The sequence below is a fragment of the Elaeis guineensis genome, chromosome 4, assembly GCF_000442705.2.
Source record: "Elaeis guineensis isolate ETL-2024a chromosome 4, EG11, whole genome shotgun sequence".
NCBI lineage: Eukaryota > Viridiplantae > Streptophyta > Magnoliopsida > Arecales > Arecaceae > Elaeis > Elaeis guineensis.
In genome coordinates this window covers 75,766,620-75,773,433 of record NC_025996.2, presented here as the reverse complement: position 1 = coordinate 75,773,433, position 6,814 = coordinate 75,766,620, and positions in this window count along the sequence as shown.

The following is a 6,814-nucleotide window of genomic DNA, read 5'->3' as shown; positions in this document are numbered from 1 at the left end:
CAACAAGCACCAGGCCTTTGGGTCTGCAATGATTATTGAGTTAATGGACTCATTATCAAACACCTTAATGGGAGGCTATGATTCAGTTATCTCCATAACTTTATCATTTTAAGGACCTAATAATTTTAGAGGATTTAAATAATATAGAGGATGAGGTCAGATGAACCAGCTTATCATGATCCTCCCACTGGCTTCACCAAGTCAGCTTAAGGGAGACCATTAAAAGGGCTGGTCTAGGAGCACCTAAATCAGTCACACTGATTTACCTAGCTGACATGGGTCAGCTCGAATAGTCAAGTGATCCGATCAAAACATAATTTTACCAAGAGGCCAGGCAAGTTCGATCAGTGGGAGGGTCTGCCAAAGCTTGCCTTAGACACCATCAGAAATGGCCAGGTAAGCGGGCTCCCAATTAAAAAACCACCGGTCTGGTTTACCTTAGACACCAACTGGTTTAAATAGTTTCAATTAGATCAACCTAACAGTTCGTGCTAGACCGCTTAGCCAAGAATCAAGTCCATTTGGTTCTCGTTAAAGACATGGACTTGACCAACTACAACTATTGTAATTGATCTAGAGAATCCTTGACCTAATCTAAGACAACAATTGATTAGATTTAGTCAATTCTCTAATTAAGTCCATCTTCAATCTAACCATAGGTCTAACCCAATTAATGGACCTAATTCCCGCTAACCCATTAACCCAATGTGTTATGGTTTGTGTCTTAGGTTCTTCAATTCACAATCCTAGAACCTATTCAAACAACTTCTTAATTCTTAATTAAGTTTTGGGCTGAGGGTTGGGTTTGGCTTTTCAAAAAATAATTTTCATATTTGTAAAATAATTTTACAATATGATTCTACCAACCATATTGCATGTTTGATTCATAATCAAGATGCAAATGAAATAAACATAAAACTACTTTAGATCTAATCTAAACAGGTTCATGTAATTGAAACAATTTCAACTTTAAACAATTTTTTTGCACAAAAATTATTAACAAAGAGATTTTATTTCAGATTTAAACATCTTTTAAATCTAATAAATCATAAATTTAATCTAGATCATATCTAATAAATTTATGATTAAAGATAGATCTACACAAACTAGGACAACCTTTCCACTGTAAGGGGTAAACCTTACAGCAGGACAACCTTGCAGTTTGTGATTGATCTAAAATTTTAATTTCAGATTTAATAATCAGATTATAAATTAGATCTAATCTAAAAAATAATCTAAGCATATATCAATAATCATGTAATAAAGAACCTAGCTCTGATACCAATTGTAGGAACCAGATCTAGGGTTTCAGGGTTAGATCTTGAAACTTTTTCGAGATCATACAGCGGAAGTCTAAAATAAATCAAAATTTATTTTTTAAAACTAAAGAATCCCTAGATCTAAGATCCTATTACATGATTATTATATAGCATTAAATTAAAAATTAAAATATATTAATATAGCATGAACTACATGTTGATCATATCAACATGTTTCTATACCACATCTAATGTATGTATTAAACAATAGATCAGATCTATTACCTTGCAAGTTAGACACTCTAACCTCATTGATCCGGGCTTAAGGATGATGTTGCAAGCTGCACATGTGTCCGGTCTCTAGGAGTCGTCCACACGAGCCCACGAATCTCGATCAGAAGTCCTGCTTCAGGAAATCAGCACAGTATGCTAGTACTGCGCTGATCCTTCTTTGATGGTTGATCAGGTGCCTCCTTCTTCTTGATTTGGACTCTTCCAAAGATGAAAAGTAGAAGGAGGAGTTTCAGATCTAAAACACTCTCAGGAAACTCAAGATGGAGGGAGGAAAGATATGAAAACAAAAACCCTAGAAGAAGACCCTCTTCTTCTTCACGTTTTTCTCTCTAGATACCCAAACTTTCATCTTTTATATCTCCACGACCCAAAGGTATTTTCTCTAATTTTTGGATGGCACAAAGGTCTCTCAAATTTATATCTTTACCTAAAATTTTACAAAGAAACTCATCTTATATAGAGATATATGATTGAATCCTTGTCTAGGTCAAACACCTAGTCAAGGCTTATCCAAACATGGCAAGTTAAGGGATGCCCAACTCTTGAGCACCTCCTTCATATTTTCGTGCATGGATTACTAGAAAAGGGTGCACAATATAAACCCTAAAAACCACAAAAATTTTAAAAAAAATTTGGATAAATTCGGTGCAAAATTGAAAGAGTTTTGGATTTCTAAAACTCTATCTCATAGAATTCGAAATCCAAACTTATTCCTTTTAGATTTGATCCAAACCACCTTCCATGTAAGAAAGAAGAGAGGAGACCTTTTGTGAACGTGGGAGAGATCTGGAAGAGGGCTTTTATCACACAAAATAAGTGGAGATTGGCATTGAATAAGAGAGAGGACGTGGAGAAGGCTTATGTGGCGCAAGGTGGAATCCTAGTCTTACTAGGATTCTGTCTTATGACTTATTTTAATTTGGTTTTCCAAACCAAATCAAATCAAAATTAGATCAACCCAATTAAAATAGGACTTAACCCAATTAAGAACCTAATTTAATCAGATTAAATTAGATTTAAATCTGATTTAATTTTCTAATCAAATTAGAAATTAGATTGGCCCAAGTCCTAGTTGAACTAGGACTAGTTTTTCCTTGCACTTGGCTTATCCAATAAACCAATTGGACTTGATCCAATCAAGCCCAAACTAAATTTAATTAAATTATATTTAATTAGACTTAATCTCAGCCCATTGGCTTAATCAAATTAAGCCAATCAGCAGTCGAATTGCTAATAGATCCTCCTGCAACACTTGCACTGGGTTAAATGTCAATCGTATTGATCATTTAACCCTAGAATGATTCTTAATCGTTGATCAACCATCTGATCGGATCATGAACTCTAATGTGTGTGACCTCATAGGTCTGAACCTAAGCCGGTAGCATAGGAACAAATTCCTATACCAATCGAAGTGACCATCTAGCAATGGTACCCGACGACCGGATAGGTCGAATGTGTAGAACAACATCCTTAGAATCCATGCGGATATAGTTTTCATATAATTCATCCCCTTGACCAAAATGATCATAGGACACCCCAAAGCTCAACTGTCAACTCTGATCAGGTTGTCCACATTGTATTTCAAAATATCAAATCCATCTGATGGATTACCCTGGCCAAGGTTTTGCTAAATTGAAATACAGTGACTCATTCTTCTCCAACTCTTGGAGTTGTCAATCTCATCTCGATCACACTCTGACTTCACAAGTACTTGACTGTGCCCAGAAGCCTTCCGTCTCTGAATTAGAAATTTAGTTAGTCCAGTACCAAAGCACAGTGAGTTGCTTGCAAATCACTGAGGCGATCTCAAGTCTAAGGGACACTTATACCTATATCCCATCAGAGACATTCTCGACAGCAGAATGCTCTGAAGTTGGTCACGTTCAATGATGATGTACCCTTACATCTCATCTGTATGCCATACCAGTGTCTCTACACTCTTTGGTTAAGAGGACAACTAACCCATATGGCCTACAGCGACCTATGCTCGATAGAAGCTGTCGTCCTTATTAACAGCCTATCATTTGGTCGTGAACAGTTTTAAGGACTAATCGATAAATCCTCTCTTTATCGAACCTAAATAGTCCTAAGGACTTCATCATAACAACAGAGTTCATTAGAAGATGAAAGCTTATGATGAAGATGCCAAATATATTTTATTTATTAACAAATCAATTACAATACTTGGTTGCTCAACTGTCAACAGCTCGACGATTGGCTTTTTGGGACACATTATCCAACAGAATCTAATATCCACTACTGGAAAGAAGTAGATACCTCGTCAGATATCTCCAGGACATCTCCATCTGAATCGCTGTCGGCCGTCGCTACAGCAGCCACCATCTGATTTTTAAGTTGAGGGCAATCTCTGGCTAGATGCCCCAACTCCTCACACCGATAACACCTGATTTTGCTCAAGTTCCTCCTGGACTTAGACCGCCCTCATTGTGATCTCCTGTCGCTCCGTCTACCGCCTCCTGCTCTTCCAGAAGCCACCAAAGCTGAGCTACCGCCACCTGAGCTCGAAGCTGGGTTCTCCCTCCTGAGAACCTCATTCTGGAGTATCGCCACGATGACCTCGTCCATCTCGATAGTGCTCTTTCCCACTAGAAGAGCTGTCACCAAGGACTCGTACGAAGGGAGAAGCGACGCCAGCAAAACCAGCACCCTGGTCTTCTCCTCAACATTCTCACCAATACTGAGGAGGTCGGTGAAGATCTTCTGAAAGTGGCTGAGATGCTCCTGCACGCTCTGTCCCTCAGTCATCTGTAGTTGGTAGAACTACCTCCAAAGGAAAAGAGTGTTGGTGAGAGACTTCGCCATGTACAACTTATCGAGCTTCGACCACAGCACCGTCAGGGAAGTCTCGCTCAGCACATAGATCACCACCACATCCGTCAGGTACATGCGGATGGTACTCACCGCCTGCATCTGTAGCCGTTTCCAATCTCGCACCTCCATGGTGGTTGGCTTCTCATCGCACAAGAAGCATCGATCAACCCCTATTGGATGAGCACGTCCTTCACCCTTGTCTGCCACAAAGAGAAATTGCTCTTACCATCGAACTTATTGATCTCTATCTTGATTGTTTCTGTTTTCTCCATCTTCAGTCTTGCTCACCACCACTGCAATCTACATCCTTGTACCGCCTTGCTCTGATACCACTTGTTGGATGGATGTCTGGCCAGGACACCACCTCTCAAGATCTTTTCAGTACCACGCGATGCAGCAGGAAGAAAGAAGAAACAAAATAAAAAGAAAAACAATCAAAATACGTGGATCAGCCACAAAAGGGCTAGCCTCCACGGGGCATGCAAACTTCACTATGAAAAAGAAATTTTACAAGAGGAGACCTCACCCTCAACCCTTGTACACCCAATTCTCTCTCACTAGAAGTTTCCCTCACAAAAGCTCTCTCTCTCTTGGAAGACCCCCCTGAACCCCTGAAGTGCCTGGCGACCACTGTCCAGGAGCCTCCTGCTCTTTCTCTCTCAGTACTTCCACCTCTCTCTTCTCTTGGGTTTCGTACGAGCTTCGTACGGTGCAAAAACCGAACCGTCCCTCCTCTGTTTCATGCACAGGCCCTTTTAAAGGGTTAAAAACTTGGTTAGAGAAGGATTAAAAGTCCTAAACAAAGCCAGATAACCCCTGGACCATCGGATCAAGATCGAAAGCCACCCACACCCTCAGATCGTGCTCCGGTCCATGGAATAGTACCGTGGACTGCGAGAAACGTGTGGGAAATGCCCACGCGTCCACAGGCCCAGCTATGGATGCCCAGTCCACGATGGATCGGAGAACAAGGCCAGCAAGCTGCCTGGGCCAGCCCGCTCCCGCGCGGGCCTGCGCGCGCCTGGGCCGCGCGCCCGGCTGGGCCGCGTGCCAAGCTGGGCCGCGTGCTCGCCTGGGCCACCCACCCGCGTGGGTCGCGCATCCCACACGGGCCTGGGTCGCGCGTCCCGCGTGCCGCCACCTGCGGCCGTGCCGCTACCACCCACCGTCGGTCATCAGCGATCCTCCGTCGCCTCGAATCTTATGCCGACTTCAAAAGCTCGTATCTCCTCCATCCGAACTCCGTTTCATGTGATCTTGGTCTCGTTGGACTCTATTTTTCGCCGCAAACCTCGCTGTGGGCTCAATATGGGCTGAATCTCAAGGCATCAAAACCTAACAGATATATCACATGTAATATCTAAAAAATAAGATTTAAATTTAACTATTCAAAATTAAATCTATTCGAGACAAATTACTGGAACAATTCTACAATTAGTCTAGGCATGCAACAGATCAATTTTATGAAAAAATTAAAATTTTATTTTTTATTTTTTGATCTGATTATAACACTTATAATATCAAAAAAATAGAGAATAAATTATATTTAATTTATATTTTAATCTCATTAAAATATAAAACTTAAGACCGTTCATGGATTCAACTAATCCTAGTCTAGTTATGCATCTCATACATGTTAGATCTTCTTAGATTTAATTTTAAATATTTTAATTTTAGATCTTACCACATCTGATGTGATATCTAAAATCTTTTAAATATCAAATAAATAAATATAAAAAATTAGATCTAAATTAGATCTGAAATAGAGCCAAAAATCTGGCTATGATACCAGTTGAAGGAAAAATCGCCTTTTTCCTTTGTAGGATCTTTCAGATTTCATCAAATCTGGAGAGGAATAATTTAAAAATTTTATCCTACACTATTTTAGATCTAATATCTGTTAGATCTAATTTTATTATCTAATATTTAAAATCTAAAATTAAATCTAAAAGTATGAGAAGTATAGACATACCTCAAGGGTAATCTGATTACCCTGTAGATGATCTCAGCACAGTCCGAGGTTCTGATGTAGTCACGCAAGTGCCTGGCCTCTACCAATATCCACTCAGGCAGAACCTAGAATGTCTTCTCCTCATGAATCTATGCTCCAAAAATCAGATCTCTATCTGATTTAAAAGTACTTCAGAACTCCTTCTGAAGTTGGAGCAGCAGCTTGTCGAAGATGTCCTGCAGCCTTCCTATTCCAGGCGTCACCACGCCTTTTCTTCGCATCAGATGAATGTCCAACTCCTTGGATGTGAAGAAGGGAGATAGGAGAGCAGGGAGGACATGGAGAAGAAGGGAGGGGGTGGCAGCTATTGGGTTTCGTGCATAAAACAACTTCAGCTTTTAAAACCTTAGGCACAGAAGGGTTTATATAGACCCTGCATGCTGCGCAGTGCCACATCATTCAACCAATCAAAAAATTC